The sequence below is a fragment of the Acinonyx jubatus genome, chromosome B3 (genome assembly GCF_027475565.1).
Source record: "Acinonyx jubatus isolate Ajub_Pintada_27869175 chromosome B3, VMU_Ajub_asm_v1.0, whole genome shotgun sequence".
NCBI classification, from domain to species: Eukaryota; Metazoa; Chordata; class Mammalia; order Carnivora; family Felidae; genus Acinonyx; species Acinonyx jubatus.
Window position 1 is genome coordinate 140,862,261 of NC_069386.1, and position 21,446 is coordinate 140,883,706.

At 56.2% G+C, this 21,446-nt stretch overlaps 2 long non-coding RNA genes and 1 other non-coding gene across 6 annotated transcripts in view; all 3 read right to left on the bottom strand.

Annotated features, from left to right (window-relative positions):
• LOC113601458 (uncharacterized) overlaps positions 1–9,948 on the bottom strand; it is an 84,614-nt gene extending 74,666 nt beyond the window's left edge. Inside the window, exons 1-2 of one of the 2 annotated variants that reach the window (XR_008299707.1) lie at positions 9,813–9,948; positions 622–934 (exon numbers count right to left, since the gene is read on the bottom strand). This is a non-coding gene — a long non-coding RNA (uncharacterized LOC113601458). Of the gene's footprint in view, positions 1–621; positions 935–1,380; positions 1,889–9,812 lie in introns of those variants that run through there. The other variant, XR_008299708.1, reaches the window with a different exon arrangement.
• Positions 358–442, bottom strand: TRNAP-UGG (transfer RNA proline (anticodon UGG)). The gene has a single exon. It is a non-coding gene; the product is annotated as a tRNA-Pro (tRNA).
• A 1,705-nt stretch (positions 9,949–11,653) lies between the features above and the next one.
• Positions 11,654–20,968, bottom strand: LOC113601591 (uncharacterized). Of its 3 annotated transcripts, none has more exons than XR_008299816.1 (3): positions 20,640–20,968; positions 15,548–15,703; positions 11,654–12,610 (listed from the first exon to the last, which is right to left on the bottom strand). It is a non-coding gene; the product is annotated as an uncharacterized LOC113601591 (long non-coding RNA). The 3 variants fall into 3 exon arrangements; XR_008299814.1 differs by lacking the exon at positions 11,654–12,610 and adding an exon at positions 13,065–13,811; XR_008299815.1 differs by lacking the exon at positions 11,654–12,610 and having other exon boundaries at positions 15,486–15,703.
• Positions 20,969–21,446: the final 478 nt, after the last annotated feature.

Genomic DNA, 21,446 nt, shown 5'->3' on the forward strand with positions numbered 1-21,446 from the left:
GCGGCTCACGTTAGCTGTAGGGACACGAGGCTGATACCAGCCCTACTGTTGCCACCCAACAGCCTGCAGAACGCCTAAGGCGTATGCACTCCAAGCACACACGTACTAGTGACCCCACGGCATTCACGGGCAACAGATGTTTAAACGTCATCAGGACTCACATGTTGAGGTTGTACATAATCACATGAATGACAGATAACAGGCTAATATTCTTAAAAGATTTTTTCTAATTTTTTAAAAATTTTATTCACTTTAAAGAGAGAGAGAGAGAGAGACAGAGCATGTGCAGGGGAGGGGTAGAGAGAGAGGGAGACACAGAATCCGAAACAGGCTCCAGGCTCCGAGCCGTCAGCACAGAGCCCGACGTGGGGCTCGAACCCACGCACCGCGAGATCACGACCTGAGCCCAAGTCAGACACTCAACCGACTGAGCCCCCCAGGCGCCCCCAGGCTAATATTCTTAATATGGCAGTAGAGCAAAGTACACATCACTTTCAAGACAAATATCCAGAGTCCTCAGCGTTTCTAATTTTGTTTTTGTAAAATCCTGTCTTCTCCGTAACGACTGATCACAACATCACACCCTCTACGACGTGTCAGGCGCCGCGCGAAGGACCTTACCTGGGTCCACGGGTTCGTCCCTACAACAGCTCGGATGAGGACGCTGATGCCCACAGCCACTGCAGATGAGGGAACGCAGGTGCAGGCGCCCAGTGACCTGCGCATCCCAGCTCCAAGCTGAATCCCGGGGCTGGACCCGAGGCGGTCAGCCTCCACGCCCATGCTCTTCGTAGGTTCTCGGCGAGCACCCTGCTCCTTAGGGAAGCGGTCCGTTGCTCAACAAACCTTCACCACGATGGCAGAGGGCAGAAACGAGTCCGCACTTTTCACATAAGGTGGGCGCTCTTCCTCACCCACGCTGAACTATAGGGACCTACATAAAAAATACAGATGAATTCTATATTAATGATTGATGGACGCAATACAGTCCACTTAAAAATGATTCCAAATGACAGAGAGACAACATCCCATCCTTTACAGATTCAACGGTGGCTTGATTGAGGTGGGCAGCTCAGTCTGTTGAGCGTCCGACACTTGATCTGGGTTTAGGTCACGATCCCAGGGTCATGGGATCGAGCCCCTCATCGAGCTCTGTGCTGAGCGTGGAGCCTGCTTGGGATTCTCTCTCTCCCTCTGCCCCTCCCCCACCTGCTCTCATTCTCTCTCTGAAACAAAATTAATTAATCCAAACATAATAATCTGGTTGAGATTTATTATTGGTCAGTGTGAGTGCTGAGGAAGGAAGGAAGGAAGGAAGGAAGGAAGGAAAAATATAAACTATGTCCTCTCTTGTCCCCAGAGACCAAAGTCCGGTCTCACCTTATCTTTTATCTGATCGAAGTCAGGTGAATTTGTATCTTCCAGAAAGTTCTGCCTTTCACAAGATTAAATCCGTTCAGCACTAGATGCTCACTCATCGAAAGTGGAGGAAGGAAGACCTAATATAACACTGAATGTTAACAACACTGGAATTAAAATAAAATTTAAAATCAATCAATCAATCAATCAAATCTTAAAACTCCATGTTTAAAAACAATGGAGGAAAGAAGGAAGTGTTTCGGGGGAGGGAGAGGACACGTGAGCTTTGCAGACCCCGAGGGTGGTCCCTTATCTCAAGGTCAAAGAAAAGGCTGTGCTCATATGTGATGCGCAGCGATTCTGTTTGCTCCCCGGGAATCAGCAGGAGCCCACTGAGCCAAGAGCAGATCCAACTTTACATGAAGCTGGTAATACTGTTTCTGCTCTCCTATTTTTAATAAGCCATCTGACTGCTCTTTTTTTGGGGGGGGGGGCGGGAAATTACAGATTAACTCACACCGCTTTAACTTAAAAACCAGTGGGGTAGACATCTCTCCTTCTTCTTCCAGGAGGGGAATTCTGGATTCCCTTAAAAATCCCAGCCTGGTTCCTCCAACATCATGGCTGCTAACCTGGGCCTGCCTTTCAGCACGAGGAGCTGGGTGCTGAATACTGATTTGAGGTGTGGTTCACCGTGCAGACTTAAATCGTCCTTCCCACAACTTTTCTCTCAGAAGCCTGGCGGTGGTGACAATCACAGGACTGGTTTCCTCGGGTAAAACTATGCTAGCTGCAATTTGCTCTGACAGGCTCCGTAATTTTAAGTGCAATTAAATCCTAAGAATTTGCCCAGAAGAAAAAAAAATTTTTTTTCTATCACATTTTTAAAAAATAATAATTTAAGAGAAGGCAAAAAAAAAAAAAAAAGTTGAATTGAACAGCTCATTTCTAACTCATTGCTCTATTTAAAAAAAAAAAGGACAGACAGACAGACAGAAAGAGAAAAATGTATTTGGCTGAGCCCAGAAATCCATGTCACCATATAGGCAGGCATCTCCTGGAGCCCAAGCATGAGGCCCGCCAGAGGTCATGGCCTCCTGACCAGCTGCTCGGCCACCGAGGGCACCCACAGCTCCAGCGAGAGGTGGGGGGGGCGGGGGATAAGGAAACTTTCTGAACACCGGCTTCAGGGGCTGCAGTCACTTGATCCCCCTCGGGGACAGCTGGCCCGCTGACTCCAGGGAGCAGCCGTGTCCACACGCTCGCCCCTCCCTCCGAATCACAGAAATGGAATCCAACGTGAGAGCACCAGCAGGCCAGGCCAGCCCTCCGGCCCGAACAGACGTGGGAGCAGCGGGAGGGGAGGTCTGCCCTTGCAACCGGCCAGGGAAGGGGCTCCCAAGCTTAGCTGTCTGACTGCTCGCCTTTGGGGAGATTCAAGCTGCACTGCGAATCCGCGGCTCGGGTCACCGGTGTCCTGGAAAAGGGACCCGTGTCCCTACCGCTTCTTGGCACTCCACGCTCGAAATCTTTATTCAACAGGAAGCTAATGTGACACCGAAGCAGCCACCCAGGCTACATTTGGGAAATCAGACTGTTCTTTAAGAGATGTCAAATTATACCTCATGTTGCGGAACATTGCATATAAAATAGGAATTAAATTTAGTAGAACATCTTCGACGGGACACCTTCAACCTTCCGAATTCTCATCATGCGGGAGCAGGTGACTCAGCAAGGACAGACCAACGGAGGGGAGGGGTGGTGAACCGGCCCGGCCGCACGCCCCCCCACCTCCCCACCGCCCCTCTCCACTGCCATCACACCCACTCCCCAACCCCAGTGAGGGTTTACTGTCCCCCCCGGAGAGACCAGCTGTTGGCGAGCCTTCCCTCCTCCTGGCATCCCCCCGTGCACAGCACTGACCGCCCCCAGCAGGCGTCCCCCCCCCCCAGGACTCCTACCAGTGACAACACTCATACAGCCTTGCCATCTTTCCCTACCAGGCCCTGAACTCGCTGGAGATGGGGACCCCCTCCCTCACTCTCCAGCACCTCACAGGGCGCCCGGCACATGGCAGAGTTCCGGGAGACGTTTGCTTCCGAAGGCTCCTTTCCTTTCCGAGCAGCAAACACAGCAGCAGGCATTAAAAAGACGCCTGGGTTGCACGCTGCTGTTGTTAAAAGTCTTCCCCGGGCCCCGACAGTAAACCCCTGGGGGGGGGGGGGCAGAAGCCCCACCCATCAGCCCCTCATTTACCGCAGTGCCTGGGTCAGCTCTTTGGGCCTATTGGATGCTCAGTAAACGTTTACTGAGTGAAGGAGCTAAAGACAGTACTAACACAGAGATCCTGAAGGTGTGAAGCAAAACCTTCCAACATCCCCGCATAGGAAATGTTGGAAAGTTGTCCCTCGGCCTTTCTCTTTTGTGGAGGCCCACCCAAGTGCGCAGAACTTGAACTCATCTGCGGCAATCCGGCGAGGTATTAGGGACAGAGATCACCCCATCGGCGTGTCCTGGAGAAGCAGGGTTCCTCCACACTTGAAAAGTTGTGCAAACATCCTGAGGTCTCCAGGGGGAAGAGGAGCAAGTACGAGAAATGCTCAGATGGGACGCTGCCACAGGCCTCTGTCCCCTGCTGCGGGTGAAGTTCACCTGCAGGGGGTTTAAACCTCCCTGTGGCCAGGCCTCTCCCTTGGGTGTGGGCTTCAGAACTACCTGCTTCTTCCCTCGGGCGCCCCCCCAGCCCTTTAGACGCAGGGGATGCTGGCCTTCAAAGTCTCTCCCCTCTTACTAGCATAAGCTGCCAGCTCCTTGAAGCCTGTACCTCTGGAATCCACACATACTGAACCCCAAAAGTGTGCATTACTAAAGCAGGAGCACTTTGCTTTGAGCACCAGATGGAACCCTGAAGAGGCAGTGCAAACAGAACGCTGGCACTGGGGTCCTCGGTCGGTCCCATGACTGCCACTCGACTTCCTATAGGTCGTACCCTCGTGTCCACCAGTGTGACATCCGACGGAGGACCGTGACACTTCCCGAGGGCACACAGCCCGTGTGCGTTGAATTTGCGCATAGAGGCCCCAAATGCAAATTCACAAACAACTCGAATTCACAAACAGCTCGGGACCTTTCTTATAAAATAAACGAGGACTAATTAAAATATACATCACATTCCCACCTAAATGGGAATGCTCACTATTTCTGCGCAAAACGTCTCTTCAAACAGCAGACGTTTATTATTAGCCCTGATCTAGGTCACACAGACTCACTGAGTCAAAGCCGGATGCGATGGTAGAGGCTGTGTAACCCAACCCTCTACCCCGTGCAGGAGTCCCGTCCGCATGCTGAGGGCTAACTGTCATCATTTTAAGGACCTCTTAGGACCCTAGGTTCTATTAGTTATGAGCAGTTTATTTTTGTTCGAAGGGTCAGAGGCAAATGAAGGCGTGTGCAGTGTTTTTAAGCAAGGGAGGCTTTTCTGACGGGGAGGGGTGAGACGCGGACATCAGTGGGTCAGCACTGTCCCTGGCGCTGTGGACAGTCCTTACGTAGGGTAGGACATGAAAATTAGCCTTGGGTGTTAGTGCAGGGAGCTTTTAATCCACTAAATCAAGGGCCTTAGTCCATTTTGTGTGTGTGTGTGTGTGTGTGTGTGTGTGAACTATTTAAAAATATGTAAGCATTCTTAAAACAACACTGAGGCACCAGCTACAATGAAAACTGACCGATGGGAGAGGGGTTTGAAGGACCCTGGAACTGGTGCCTTTTCTGTTTAAAGGAAAAGAGTGGGGGGCAGGGGCATCCTGCCATAATCCAAATCCATGATCCTTCACACAAACGTCCAAAACTCCAAAGAGCTCCGAAAACGAAAGTTGATTTCATACACTTAGCACACGACCCTGACGTGAAGCTGCTTAGAGTCTCTGTTCCCGCTTAGGGTGAATATTCATACGTTTGCTGTGAAAACATCCGTGTCTCTGATAAGGGAGTGGTCCCGGGCTGCGGAACAGTCCATTATATACATTATACATAACACGCTCATTCTCTTCTAACATCTGGGGGGGGGGGGGGGGAGTCCAAATTCTGGAAAATATCCAGTCCCAAACGTTTTGTGGAGCAGTGTTGCCAAAGTCTGATGTAAGAAGGGACCCGGCATAGAATTAAGATAGAGAAACACCTAAACTGGTAAAAAAAAAAAAAAAAAAAAATTTTTTTTTTTAATTTTAAAAAGGAGGTCAGCACTTGGGGTTAAAACTGGAAACCTGGCCTTGACCCAAAGCTGTCTCTCACAAACACCCAAACACACAGCACTGGTCCCCAGGTCACTGGCCCAAAGCCCAGCATTAATTCTGTATTGAACCATAAGTCTCAAGTAGGTAGTTTTGTTCCGTTTCTCTCTCTTTTTTCCCCCAGAAAGACACCAAGGGAGCCAGTTTAAACCAAACCTGCATCTACATGTTTTCTTAAACTATTGAATGGGAGTAATGTCAGAACATCAAAACGCTCTCCGAAAATAACGCAAACAGGATCAGTGTCTCATCCAGTCTAAGTCCCTGGTCGAAGAGACACAGCGAGAAGAAGGTCAGATGATTTCACGGCTGGGAAGGGCTTAGACCACCCCATCCACTTGTTAAAACTTTTCCTGGGGGAGAAAGGGAGGAAGGTCTTCAAGTTTTAAAACAGCTCGAAAATAATCTCACGTGTAGGTTTCACCCCGGTGGCGCTCCAAATGCACCTCTGTGTTCAGTACACCTGCTTCTTCCTTGGATTGTTTTACTGGCACTTGCACGTATGAGCTGAGAAGCTGATCCTCCGGAATGAAGTTTCCAGTTCCTCAGCTGAAGGTGAAGGCTCTCGGGATGGCCCCCTGTAGAACCACAGCACTCCCCTAAACGCTCATGCTTCTGATTCGGTTAACTTGATTAAGTGGCGGGACGTGATACCTTGCTCATACAAGAACGGTGAACACATTTTCACTGAACTCGAAATGCTAAATGCTCCCCCTTCAAAACCCTGAGAGAGTTATTTTCATCATTTCCATTTCTTCCTGTACCACCGCAAATGCTAATCTCTTTGTTCCCTGAAGAGTTTCACAAGTGCATTTGTTCATGTGTCATTTTTATCTTGTTAATTTCATCATGCACTATTGACCAGGGTGGGATTTTTCAACTTCTTCAGAGCCAGCCCCATCGCTGGTGTTCCAGCACGATGGGCGTTAAGCCCCGATGCCGCCGAAGAAGGTGCGTGTCTTGAGCCCCTCCGGGGACACAGGGACAGCACCGGAAAGGCACTTTGTTTCTTTTCCAGAAGTACGTAGGACCTGCGGTGGTGTGGGGGCCGCCTCCGAGAGGGGGTTCCTGTACAGCCCAGCCTGCAGGTAACCTGCCAGAGGCATCGTGTTCTTGTGTGCCTTCGCCGAGACATGACAGGCACTTTTCCAATTTCTCGCCTGTTTCTCAGGAATCTGCTCCTTTTCTTGGGAAAATCAAAGAATATCCAAAGCAGACTGAACTGTTTGGATTTCTGGATTTGCTTTTGTTTGTTTTTCCCCCCGCTTTCTACTGCAGTCTGACTGAGTCATATTCATTTTTTAAACAACTCAAGATTCCATCTAATTTAAATAGTTTGATGTTGGTTGAAAAAGTCCAGTGACGGGTCCTGTGAGTGCGACGAAGAAGTCCGTTTTCTCCGGCGCCTTCAGCGAACTGCACGGGCGCATTTGTAATCGTGCTCCTCCTCCCTGCCGGCTGAAATGTGATTCTGATTTCTACATCGACACCCCATTGACGGATGGGTGGCCTACTTTCTGGGCGCTGGCTCCTGACGGAGCCCCAAGACATGTGTAAAGTGATACCTGCTCTCAAGGGGCCTTCATTGTTTTCTCCTCAACCAGAAACATTCCCAAAGCCACAATATGAGAAAGCAGCAGAGGACAATGAAAGACAGATGGTGTCACCAGGCCCTCCGTGAGAACCCGGTGGTGGAGACGGCTCCCGCTGGAGCCCAAGGCAGGCCAGGTCAACGAGGGTCTGAGATGGAAACCAGGTCTGACAGGTGCCGTCTGGACAGGTGGAGAGGGTTTCAGGGAAGCAGAGGGCACGAGGGAAACCGAGAGGCAAGAACGAGAGAAAGAGTCGCTGAAGAAACCAACGTGGCCGACGCAGAAGGTTTTCAAGGCAAGGCTTGAAAGTGACTGGAAGTCACTGGAAGTGACTGAGGCTGGGACCCGCAGGTCCTGAAGCCCGCTGTCCATTCCTTCCCGCCCAGGCCGCGAGAGTCCCGGGTGCGGTCACGCAATGGAAATGCGGCCAGACAGCCGGCTGGCCCACCGTGCGGTGTGCGCACAGAACGAGAGGGCAGAGGTTGCGTCGCCGATGCTGGCAGCCACAGGGCCAGGAGGGGCAACGAAATGCGAGAAAAGAGGGGCAACTTCGAGAAAATTTTCAAAACAATTGATGACTAACACAAACCACTCAAAAATCAAATATTCGATTTTGCACACTCGTTTTTAATGTTCCCCTTATGGATCCACTGGACCGCCCATTTTCCCTGTGACGGAGGCCCATTTCATTGCCATCTGAATCATAATGCCTTAATTGTGAGCCTGTCACCTAGTCTCCCTTCCCAAAATGAATCCAGAAACCACCAGGTACGAACCTCTATTTAATAGAGTAAACGTCTGTGATGATACACCAGGAGCAAACTCCTAATTGTTCTAAAACTGGCACTTTGCTTTGGCAACCAACTACCTATTTTTTTTTAAGAAGAAAATGCTTTATTCCTTTAAAACACCTGCTTTCTTTCCTTTTTGACTTCTAAAGGAAGAGATTAATTTTCACTGGCAAGAAGAGAAATCACCCTCTACTATCACAAAGGAAAAGCCATGCTCCAGGTTAAGAGCTGCCTGCTTCGTGAAATGACACACAAGAACATCAACGCAAAACCACAACTCAGGCTGGGGTCAACCCCGCTTTCCCACATGAAAGCCGGCAGCCTGATAACCTCACCCCTTTGGAATTAGGCTGCCTTTGGAGGCTGCAATTCTTACTACGCGAGGGTGGCCTCAGAACCACATTTCTGGACGGCAGGATTTCCATTAGAATCGCCTTGCCTTCATTCACTGCCTTTTGCCCCACCCCCTTCACCCCAGGGCGGTCATTCAGGGAGTTATAATTTGGCACTAAAATTCAGTGAAGCCCCAACGTTGCTCATACGTGGTCTTTTTCTCGGCAACGCGTTCATGTCTCCGGCCGGTTTTCCAAACGTTAGCGGATCCATTTGGGAGCGGAGGGAAGTAAAAGTTTCCGCGTCTAGAAGCCGGCCGGGGAGCTCGAAACATTCAAACACTCGCACTGCGGGGTCAGGGCACCAAAGCGCCTCAGGTCTCCACCGCGCTCGGTGCAGCTGGGGGAGCGGAGGCCTCGGGGCGCCGGGGACACTGCCTGGCGCTCGGCGGCCCTGCACCACCGGGTCCCCCGCGCGCCCCGGGGAGAGGGCCGCTTGCAGGCCGCTAGCAGCCGAGCCCCCGCGGCTCACCCCGGCGAGCCGGCCAAAGTCTGCCCAAGTACGGAGACCCCGTTGAGGACTGTGGGAGTTTGGGCGGCTTAATGGGATTGTGTTCGATGCTTCAGGCGCTCCTTTAAAAGATCCCATGGCACCAACGAAACTCCAATAAAAGGGCCTAATTGCTCTCTGACTTTCTATGAAACTTTCTAAGCTGTGCTGACATCCTCGAATACAACTATGGAATTCGACAGTGGGGACCGGAGGGGGGGGGGGTGCGGAGAGAAAGCGGTTCTCAGCGAGGCTTGGGTGAGGTGGGGGACGGCTCGGGGGAGGGGAGGGGAGGTGGGGCGGGTGTGAAGTCTGCGCCCGGGAAAGAAAAATATGAGTGTTCTCCTTTGTGTGCGGACAAACAGCCGAGCGCCGGAGGTCGGGGCCGGGGTCACGCGGCTCCGGGCTGCAGCTGCCGCCGTGGGGCGGGGGTCCCGGGCGGCCCCCCGGGCGTCTCGGCCCGGCGGCGGCATCGGCATTCCGGCGGCGCGGGCGGCCGCTGTCCTCGCACGACCCCGGCCCGTCCAGAGCGCGCCCCGCTACGACCCTCGGGTAAGCTCCGCGCGCCAGGGCCCCTCACCCCTCGACAGGGCGCACGGGAGGCCCAGGCTCGGGCCCCGCCTCCCCGAGCTCCGCGGTCCCCGCGCTCCTGGGACCGGACGCCCAGCCTGGACCCCCAGGAGCCCGGCCACCGCGGCGCCCGGCCCGCGCCCGGGGCCTGGGCCTGGGCCTGGCCTGCTGAGCCCGTTGCGCCTCGCTCCGGGCCCAGGAGGCCGGAGCCGCCTCGGGGCCGAGTCGGCCCTCGCGGGAGGGGGCCCACGAGAGCACAGGTGACCTGCCCAGGGCGCCCGTGGCGGGGTCACCCTCCCTCCGAACTACTCCGTGGGCGGTGGCCTTACCAGGGTCCCGGCCCGGGCGCTGGCGTCCCCGGGGCCCTCTGCGAGCCCCCGCCGCCCCCTGGGAGCGCTCCGGTGCGCAGGCGCTGGGCGCAGGGGGCCAGACTTCCGCCGCGTGGGCGCGTGGGCGCGCGGGCGTGGGCCGGGGCCTCGGACGCTGCCCTGCGTCCCCACGCGGTCACCCGAGGGTGAGGGCACACTGGGGGCTGGGGAGGGGGGTGGGCGGGTAAAGAGATGGCGGCGTCGGCGAGGCCCAGGCGCCGGCAATCAAAGGCTGGGGATGGCGCCCGCCGCGTTGCCCACGGCCAGGCCCGGGGCATGAAAGGATCTTTATCCTCGAGTGACACGGCGGCGGTTTCCTCCTGCCTCCCCCTCCCGCGGCCCTAATTGGGGCCGGCTGCTAATGTGATTAAAGGCCAGTTAAATGTTTCTCGGGGCAGATGGTGGGAAGAGGCCGGGACCCCTGCCCCCTCCCGGGGTCACGCCGGGCCCGCGGTCAGGGGGCCGGTGGTGGTGCCAGTCCCAGGGCAGCCTGGCCGGGCGCCCGCCGATTGTTCACCCCGAGGCGGGGAGGCCGCGGGCGGGCTCCTGGGGCTTTATGTAAGCTGGTGGGCTTGGGGCCCGGCCGGATTTGGGGATTCTTTTCGCACAGTTTCCATTTTCTGGCCTTTGGAACAGCGCCCCGGGCCCTCGGGGCCCTCCCCCTCCGGTGCCCGGCGCCTGCGGGGACCCAGCCGCGGAGGCAGGCCTGGGGGCGCGGGGCGCTGACGGTCTGGCAGGCTCGGAGCTGTTCTCCGTGGGATCTCCCCACCGAGGACAGTGTGTCAGATGGTGGTGCTGCGGGGGCCAGGCGGAGCCCCCAACCCGCAGCGCCCCCAGACCTAGGCGACAACCGGGTCCCCACGTCGGCGGCGGCGTGGGTGGTCTCGCCCTCCCGGGAGGGCTGGGCGTCGTGGCTGCTGAGGGCGCAGGGCCTCGGAGCCAGGGTGCGCGCAGCGCTGCCCGCTGCGCCGGCTCCCGATGGCGGCCGGAGGCCCTGAAGACCCCTCCCCGACCCGGTGGAGGCTGTGCGGCCCCCGGACGGCTCCGCTGCGCCCCGCGCCGGGAAGGCCAGGCCGGTGCCCGGGGCCGCGGAGTCAGCGCTCGGAGCCCCGGCCGCACGGCCCGCTCCCCGCCGGTCCCCCAGCGGGCCCGGCCTTGCGCTCGCGCGGGTTCATCGCTCTGGAGTCCCCGAGAGGCCAAGAGCGAGACTCGGCTGAGTCCCCGCGCCTCTCAAGTGGCAAATCTGGAACCAGTTAGGATGGGGGAGGCAGATGGAAGCCAAACGGAAGCCCGGCGGCAGAGTGAGCTCAGGACGGTCCGCCAGGTGGCCCTGGCCGTGCGCTCGGGCGGCGGCGGCGGCGGCGGCTGCGGGCGCGCGGAGCCCCGGCGGAGCAGGTGGGACACGGCCGGACCCACGCCGCAGGCCGCGCGCCCCCGTCCGGCCCCCGCGGGGGTCTCCCCACGGCCCCCCGTACGCCGCAGAGAGGGAGACGGCTCGCCAGCTGGAAGGCCGCGCGGGGCCGGGGCGGCGGGGACGGCGGGAGGGCGCCCGGCGCTTCGGGAGGAGCCGGCCTCGGACGGGCCAGGAGAGGCCATGGGCGCCCCGGCCGCGCGGCCCGTCCCCCGGGAGCCCGTCACCTAAGCAAGCGTGCTTCCGTGGAAATTTTACAGATCGGTTGTTTACTCTTTCCAAATATTTTCTGGAATAGTCTGCAGAACTTTCTCACATCTAACAAATGGCAGACTGAACTGATGAGAAGATATGAAATAAACAGAATGACATTTCAATTTAAGTGGGGCGAAAGCAAACGGTATTTTTTTTAATAATATTTTTGTCAAAATGTGCTGTGGATCTAAAATTTTGTCGTGTTCAAAATATATAATTTGGGGGGGGGGTACTTCAAGTACACATTTTATACATTTTTCAACCAGAAGAAGTAAAACCTTTAAAAGGCAAAAGCACAAAGCAAGAAGAGGCTGGGAAGGAAGTGGTCTCTCTCCAGCTCTCCTGTTTTTTTCTTCTCCTCCCTAATAGCCTGAAGGAAAATATAGTCAAAATAAAACAATTTCATATTAAACTAACACATAGATGGAATTAATTCCTTCCCAGATGGTCTGAGGGACCTGGCTGTTGCAGTGTGCCCAGAAAATGCTAGATTCAAGGTGATTTTCTCTCCCTCAGCCGCTCAGAGAATTGTAAACAGCTTCAGCCTCATGATTTGTTTTAATCTGCTTATTGAACACAGATAAAATTAGAACCGTCTTCCACTTGACATAAACGTCGCTCAGGAAGAGTCACCAGGTTTTTTCGCCGAAGGAATATCTGGGTTTTTTTTTGTTTTGTTTTGTTTTGTTCAAAATGGTAATATTTAACTAGTATGTAACCAACTACAAGTTCTGAGGTCAGGAACCCCATGGCCGTAAAAAAGAAAAAAAAAAAAATCAGTGTTTAAACTAATGTTGCTCTTGTTCTTTCCCAGCGATCTTGTGTCGATAAGCAAGTACCAGAGAGTAAAACAAACGATTTGTGTGTTCCTGGCAAATAATTTTTTGAGCTTCAAAAAATCAAAAACACGTTGCCTGTTGCTTTTTAGGAATACCTTGTAAACTGGACGGGAGGGGGTGGTGCAGGAAATACAGTTTCATTGACCCTTGGAAAGCTGGAGGATAGTCGAGGTGCAGTCAGCTTTGCTCTGTTAGGGCAGGTGCCGCTCGACAGGAGGGTGAATCTCAAGGTGAGGCTTCAGGTGCTTGGTCACCTGTGAAGACACAGGGGCCCCCCGACAGCTGTGACAGGTGCGGTGAGGTAATGAAGCAGACAGGTCAGTTGTGCAGACAGGACCTAGCCCCCCTCCACCACCACCCCCTTGCCCCCTGCAGCCTGGCCAGCTCCCGTCCTGCTGCCCCCATGTCCACGTTTCAGTCCCATCTGGAGGCCCCTCTCCCTTTTTAGGATGTTTTCTCTCCTTTAAACACACCCTGCTGGCCCACTCAGCAGCATTACCAGGGACCCATTTGTCATTTTCGCTCACAAAGCAAAAAGTTAACCGAAGTCTGGACCAGAGAAGCCTCCCCCCTGCCCCCGCCAGGCTCCTTTGTCACCTCAACAGCCCAGACCATGGGACATCTTTATTCACACCCCACAAAGGCCAGGCGACTGCGCGTGCAACCTCACGCCTGATTCCAGACGTAGCTGCATTTAGGTGTGTGAGAGTGTTGGAGATTTTTTTTTTTTTTTTTTTATTGTTTCCATCCTCGTTTTGTTCTGTTTTCGCAGGGAAACTACGGTCTCTTTTGCAGCACTGGGGCCGGCCAGCCGGGGTTTATGCCCCGTGTCCGAGTCTCTGTGGTGGGAATAGACCCATTCAGACAAGGCCTAACAGATACGTGGGGCCAGCCCACCCCCCAGCCAGGGTGAGTTACCTGATTGAAAAACAAATCTGACAACCCCAAAGCTTTCCTCCACGTGCCCACCACCAGCAGGAGGGAACACAGACCCCTTCCTTCCCCAGCAGGCGTCCCAACCAGCCTGGCCTTTCTTGGCCCTGCCAACATCATTACCCTGACATTCCTTTGCCGCCACCCCCCCCCCCTCCAAGACAGTCTCCCCTGCCACCAACATGGCTCAGCGACAGGAGAGGCTCTCACTCTGCCTGTTCCCCGTGACCACATGGGGTACAGCGCCTCTCAGAGCCGGCCAGCCTGGTGTGGGCCCTCGAAGGCCTAGCTTTGGGGAGCTCAGCAGCATCCCTAGCCTGCAGGTGAGGAACCCCGTGGGATCGCAGTCAAATACCAACACCCCAACCTGTCAGACCCCACATGGTGGTGCCGCCACCCTGCCGAGCCAGCCACATTGGTGTGCGGGCAGAGGCACATTGCGGAAGTCCTCTAGCACATCCTGGCTCCTGTCCTGCGCCCAGCACTGGCGTTCTTGTTCGGAGAACAAAGGCCCGGAGGCCCCTGCAGAACAGAGAGAGGCTGGAAGCAGTGGCTTTCAAAGTTTGCTGACCGTGGCCGGGGTAAGAAATGCATCGTGCGTCTCAACTCGGTGCACGCATAATGGCTACGTATGAAATAAGTGATGAACTTTTCATGCACGCGTAACCAAACGTTTTCGCAAAAGAATACTTCTCTTTCCGTGCATCGTGAGCCCTGACGTTTGTTATCCTGTTTTGTTTCTTCCCGGTGGCGGCAGCCACCTGCTAACATGGTCCCATGCTCCCAGAGGGCAGCAGCTCGGAGTTTGCAAGCCACTGTCTTCAGAGCTGAGGGTCTGTGGGGTGCGGGAGCGTGGGACTCGATCTGGGGCACCCACAGCCCCCGCCTGCTATTTTTGCTTCCCCTATTCCAGCCCTGGAGTCAGACTGTCTTGCTGGGATTCCCAGAGCCATGACACTGGGGAATTCCCCTCCCCGCCCCCCCCACCCCCCCGCTGAGTTTCCTTCTCTTAGAATGGGGGTGACAGTGCCCACCTCCAAGGCTCCTGGGGACAATCAAATGAGATCGTGCACAAAACGAGGGCCTGACTCCAAGTGCCCAAGCATCCGTCTCTTCCGTCTGTCTGCCAGGATGCCGGCCCTAGTCTGCCTCTCAGTGGGACTCTCCCCCTGCCGCTGCCCTTTGGGCCACCTCTGTGGTCCCCACTGCAGGCTTCAGGGCTCACAGATCTGTATAGTCCAGCTCTGTGTCCATTGAGCCCTGATTTTAAAAAAAAAATTTTAATGTTTATTTATTTTTGAGAGAGAGAGAGAGAGGGACATTGATGAGCAGGGGAGGGGCAGAGAGAGGGAGACACAGAATCCAACGCAGGCTCCAGGCTCTGAGCTGTCAGCACAGAGCCCAACGTGGGGCTCGAATTCACATACCATGAGATCATGACCTGAGCCGAAGTCGGACACTCAGCCGACTGAGCCCCCCAGGTGCCCCTGACCGAGCCCTGATTAAGTCATAGGTCACACCCCCATGGACCTTCTGCTGGCTGCTGGTTGCTTTGGCACTGACCCCAACAAGAGTACGTTGTGGGATGGGGATGCTGCTCTTCTCGTGTTGCTGATCGAGTATCTGGGGCCCAGAGGGGCGTCACACAATTAGTAAGGGTAGAGCTGGGGTTAGGCCAGCTCTCCTGGCCTTGGAACACTGTCACACTCCCCCTGATGCGCAGCCCCTGGGTCTATGCCCAGCGTCCTCCCTGCAGCCAGGCAGAGATGACCCTGGCCTCAGGCTCTCTCCCCAACCACCCTCGAGGGATGGCTCCTCTCCTGGGGTGTGGGGCTTGCTCCCTGGGGGAGGGACACAGAGCTCCTGTCTTCCACGGCCCCCAGGCAGCAGGGAGGACGATCATTCCCCGTCCGCCTTCACCTCCTCAGTCCTGGGAGGGCTGACTTCATTTTCCCTTGAACAGCCACCTTCTTGGGGGCAGAACCACAGTCTTCCTGCACCCCCCATCGGGCCACTCGCCACTTCAGTGATGAAGTCAGACGTGAGACCAGGAGTAGCTGCCCTTACATCCTCTGCACGTACACACGCATGTACACACACACACACACACACACACACACACACACCCTCATGCGTGCACACACTTACACACACTCGTGCATACACACACACACTTGCAACTTACTTTCACACACGTTAACTGCTGCAGCCTTCCTGTAATCAGTATACGGACATCAGGAAACAGATGGCTCACTTACACTTGAGCCAGGTAATAGAATTTTCTGGAAACACAGAGACTGGAAACCGATGGAAGTTGTCTGTGAAAGGCTCTTCCCCTCAAGTTTTTTTCAGGCTTTCTGAATCTTCCATGGCCTTAAGGTGGGAGGATGCCATGCAGGGAAGCTCCCTGTCCCCTGAAACAGACAGAGACCTTCTGTGGGACCGAGCCCTTCTCCAGACACCCAGGTCCCTGCCCACAGCCAGTGATCTAGCGGGAGACAGACAGGCAGTGTGGGGGCTGTGGCAGGGATGGGCCCTCTGGGAGCAGGCAGCTGTGGACCAGGTGGCCAGGGAAGGTGGTGTCAAAAACGAAGGTGGCAGCAAAGCTCTGGAGGAATGTTCTGGCACCTGTGCATGCAGAGGCCTGATCCAGGACCCGGTGCAGGACAGGGGAGCAGGAAGGAGCTGGTCTGGCTACAGCAAGGGGCAGGTGGCAGACAAACTGAAAAAGAACGGTGGGGTGTCTCTGGCCCTGCAGCCTTGTCTACCCAGGAGTCCACGGGCGCTGCGGGGCCCCTCTCCCACCCCGGCCCCCTCCGCCCCGCCTCTCAGGGCTGCAGCAGGTCGCGGCAGTTCAGAGGGTCCGAGGGACCCGCACGTCCACGGCTGCTCTGCGGGGCCAGCCCCGTCTCTGGCTTTTGCACTCTGTCCTTCGGAGTCAACTTTCCCTTGTAAGGATTTTCCCTTTTACTTGTTTGGTTCATCTGACAGCTTTTTATCGCTTTGAAGCTGCTCTTGTACGATCCAGCTGTTCTGGCCTCCTGTTTTCCTCCCTCTCGGGCCTCACGGGGGAGACTGAGAGCGGCGGACACCCCACCACCGCTTCCTTGTGGCCTCCACTGCCCATCTGCCTGTGCGGCAGAGCCCCGGGGCCCTGGAGCTGAAACCTAAAGCGCTGACGGGGCTCAGAGTCGTTCTCCAAGCTTGCTCCAGCCAGAGGCTTCGAACCGCACAGTGGGGAGGCGCCTGCACCCCCACTCCCCATGCATGCAGGTGCACACACACACATACGCCTGTTGTCCCGTGAAGAAAACTGTCCACATGCAGGAGTGAGCTTCCCGACACCGGCTGACCCAGCGTCGCCCTCCAAGCCACCTTAGGGCCAGTGCAAGACGCCTTCTGAGGCTCGTTCTGACCCCGGGGACCTGGGCGCTGGAAAGCAGGTGCCACAGACCCGGGCTTCTGGTCCCCCGTGATGGTCGGCTTAGGTGTGTGCTTCCCCTTCAGCATCCATGAGTGAGCGCTCCCATCTGTCCACCTGCCTCATCCGGGCATTGCTTCTGCTGGACAGCTCTTCACTAGGTGTGCAAGCATTCTAGAAAGTTCTTTGAGCTCCATTGGCCGTCGGGCCCTGGTTAATCAGAGATGATGAGGCTGGCCTTGCAAGGCAGACAGACAGGTTGCACAGAGGTGAGCAGGTTCCTCGGAGGGGTGGGGACCCCGCCCTCCCATCCTCCTGCTGGCCCGCTTTGCTGTCACACATGCCCCGCTCACCTCGTGCTCCCTTCCCCCTTGCTTTCTGCCCCCCTGCTCACTGGACTTTGGATGCATTTTATTTTTTCTCCCTTCTTGCCGACCTGTCACCCTGGTCACTGCCCTCTACCCAGCACCTCCCCCAATATATTTTCATCTGAAGTTTTCTGCCAGTGTAAACCTCCAATGTTCTACTTTAGTGTGTATTAATATTCGTATTCTTAAGGACACAAAAACCCCAAGGCAAAAGAACGCCCAACAGCGGCAGGTGCCAGGGGAAATTGGGACCCTGTGGCCAGGTCTGCCTGTCCACCCTGCCCAGAGCTTGCTGAATTACAACTCCGAGCAAGACGCTCAAAGCGTGCCCCCGAACTTTAGTTCAAAGCACACCTAGCTTGGAGTCTGCTACAGTCATGGACCTATGGAAGTAGGAAATCCCTCGGATAGCATCTGGCCTGAGCCCCTTGTTTTAAGAGAAGACCATAGTGGTTCAGAGAGGGACAGGACTGGCCCAAGGTCACACAGCCAGTTGATAAGCCTGGTAAGACCTGGCGGAAAGTTTCTTGGCTTCTGTTCTGGCTGGTTAAGCATGGCAAGCGTTTAACGCAAGCCCGTGTCTTTGGCTGCAAACCGGAGAATGTAACCCAGATAGTCATGAAGGGTGTGATTTACACGCCATTCTGAGCATCCAGCGGAGCACAGCAATCTGAGCTAAGCATTTGCTGTGTGTTAGTACCGTCATGCCTCACCTTGTCTGAAGAAGCCCCCTTCCCCAGCCCAGTTGGCTCCGTGGGTACCCAGCAAGGATGCCTTCCAGGCCACGCTCCGTGCACAGAGCTCCACGCTCCAGCCCAGCCCCAGCCATCGGAGTCTTTCAAGAAGTTGAACTAAGCACAGCAACTGAATCAGACGGACCTGAGCCTGGGGCCCCGAGATCCCACAGATGCAGATGAGGGGATGTCTCCATGCATTAAACCGCGGGTTTTCGGTCACGTCCCCCGCCCCACAGTAATCCTCTGTGCCCCCAGGGGCCTCTCATTGTCCCTTCATCAGCCCACACTGAAGGGAGGCCCTGGGGTTTCAGGGGCTGGACGAGACCAGGGCTGGGGAAGAGGTGGGCACGTGGGAGGCAGGCTAGGCTCCAGACGATGGGATACAGGGTCCCACGTCCTTAAAAGGGTGACAGGGGCCCCAGCAGCACCGGGAAGGGACTGACACTGAATGTCAAAATGGCATAGGGTGAGGACCCCGGCCCTGGTACCGCCCTCCAGCCCAGACACACTGGCCTGTCGCCCCACCCAGATCCCCCCAGACACCTGTATTCACTTCCTAGTGCTCCCATAACGAGTGGCCGCAAGCTGGTGGACTTCATGCAGTAGATACTCTGTCACATTTCTGGAGGCCACGAGTCTGAAACCAAGATGTCTGCAGGGACACGCTTCCTCTGAAAGCTTTAGGGGAGGATCCTTCCCGGCCTCTTCCAGCTTCTGGTGGCCCTGGGTGTCGTTGGCTTATAGCTGCACTGCTCCAAACTCTGCCTCCATTGTCTCATACACACACACACACACACACACACACACGCGCGCGCGCCCAGAGCCTCTGTGTCTCTTCTCTGCTCCTCACGAGGACACCACCATTGGGTTTAGGGCTTATATGACCTCATTCCTTTTGCAAAGGCCCTACTTCCAAATAAGTGCACATTCTGAGGTTCTGGGTGGATGTAAATTTGGGAGGGGACACGACTCGACCCAGTACAACCCCCACACGCTCTGAAGAAAGAAGGGCCCTGTGCAACTTGAGCGGCCCTGGTGTGTGAAGACAAAGTTTGCTTCATGACTGAGATGGCCTCAACAGAGCGGCCGGGGACTTCCTGACGAGCCAGGCCAGGGGTGTCCACACTGCCTTCTGTTGTCTCAAGTCAGGGCAGCGATGCTACGTGGCAAGCCAGGGTCTGCAGGGAAACGGGGAGGGGGGTGGTGGGGAAAGGCAATGGGCAGGAGCACGGAGCGGGGGTGGGGCCTTGTAGAGAGCGGCTGCCAGCCTGTCTTCCTGTCCCCGTGATGTGTGGCCTCCCCACAGACTGGCTATCCCTCCAGAGCCCTCTCTTCACTGGTGCTGGTTTGCGTGCTGTATAGACATCTGTGCTTCTGTTGGCCCCAAACCCCAGGTTTCCCCACTGTGGTCCTTCTGGTTGAGCGGGGCTGGCCCAATGTCACCTGCCACTTCTCTGCACACTGGTTGTCCACTCAGGAGTGGACCCAAGGGCAGGGTCGGGCCAAATCAGAGTCAGATCGGGCGCTGCGTGGGCACTGAGATTGCTGAATGGCAGAATGACCTGTGGAGTGACCTTGCCACCTTGTGGGGGAAGCCCCGCCGCACAGTGAAAGGGTCTGGAGGAAAGCTGAGTGCAGAAAGACAGACGCATGCGGTGGCATCATTTGAGCCGTTGGGTCCAGATGAACTTTGGACACCTTAGTCTCAGGAACCAGCGCATTCACCTATTTAAGCCAGCCTGAGTGGCATTCTTACACTGACCGGCCACGCCTGTGCCCCCCACCAGCCCTGGCCACGGGCAGGACAAAGTTTCCCAGGAGGTGTGTCCGACTCAGTACCGGGTCTACACCCAAAGCCCTGTCCACACTCAGTCCCCAGGGGTCATGGCTGTGCGCGGGGCGGAGGCCAGAGACGAGGTCCCAAATGAGACCAGGAGGAGCTAGGGGCCAGGTGACCCATACAGGTGGCCAAGACCACGTCTGTGTTCTAGACCCTGGGCCACCGGGTCCGTCCCACCATCACTGTGGAAGAACCGGGCTATGCACACACTTCCCAAGGAGTCTAGGCTCCTTGGTCACCCCAGCCCCTGCACCTGTGCCCTCCCTTGTTAGGCAGCTGCTAGAAGGACTGGTTCGGGGAAATGAGGGATCGAGCTTGGGGGCCCACACAGAAGAGAAGACCCCCTTTGCAAGGGGACGGGCATCAAAAATGAAGGAAGGTTCCAGTGGGGACGGGGCAATATTGCTGCCCTAAGTCCAGCCCCCGGGGGTGAGGGGTCTGCCTTGTGAGGGAAGCACGTGGGATGCGAACCAGGTCTTGCAGGGGGGCTGCTGGACAGACGCTGCTGCCTTCACGGCCCTTCACAGTCTGATTTCCTCTCTGCAAAATGAAGACCTTTGTCTTTACGAGTACCCTCCATGACGGAGTTTCTCCAAGGGTCTAAAAGCCAAGGTCACCAACCAGTAGGAGGCCTGGGGCCGGAGCCCCCCGTTTCCCAGGTGACCGTCAGGAGACTGGCCAGAGATCGGGTGAGCTGGTCTTCACAGAGACAGGACCAGGGTCCCCGAGACACACTGGTCTGTCCTCCCCCTAACCTGAAGCGGGAGCGAGCCCAGGAACAAGACCATTGTCAAGGCCTGACATCGTCCACACCACCCCCGTTGTTCTACAGATGGGGAAACCGAGGGGGAGGAGGAGTCCCCTGGCAAGGGCGCGGAGCTCGCCGAGGGCAGAGCCGGTCGCCTCCCATCCCACCGCCGCCCACGGCAACTTGGCCCTCGTGAGAGCCTGAAGTGGCCCTTCCGCTCCAGGCTGCCGGGATACCTGTGTCACCGATGGCAACGTCACCCTCTCAACAGCCACGCGAGGTGCTGGGAAGCAACTGCTGGCTCACACATATGCTGGATTGGAGCCGGGGTTGTACAAGGGAGGCAGCCAGTGGGGACCAGGCCTACAGGAAACCCAGTACTCTTCACATTCCGTCTGGGACTCAACATAGCTCCTTGGGAGCTTTGACTCGGCTACCGAGCAGCTACGGCAGAGAAATAATTGGTGTCCACCTCCCCAGCTTCTGCTTCAGAGCATCAGGGCGGGCCCTGGGTAGAAGAGAAGACCCCCCTTCTGCAAGTGGACAGACACCAGGATGAAGGAAGCCCCCCCAGTGGGCCTGGAACTGAGAGCCTTCGGATCCACGGGCCCACCCTCCCCCGGTCACCGATACCACGGGACAGGGGAGTTAGAGGCCTAGAAGTGTCGATTCCGGCCCAAGCTGTGTACGCATTTTCGGTTTGGCCAGATTTACACTTCCATCGACGAGGATGAGCGTCCCATCTCCGAAAACCCGCTAGCCCTGGGACCGCTGTGGTCTGGGCAGTTTCCAGTCTGGCCCGAGGTCGCCACCTCGGGGACAGCCTGGCAAGGCATCACGGGACCACAGAGCCACAGTGATGCGGCAGAGACACAGAGACGGGGAGTGGGCTCCAGGGCTGAGAGACGTCTCAGGGACCCCGGGGGGAGGGGCAGGAGCCACAGCGGCAGCCGGTTCCTCAGTGACCCTCAGGCCCTGCCTGGTATTCGTCTCCCAGGACATTTGATAGAATGAATGCCGGCCTTTTGGCCGGGACATTATCA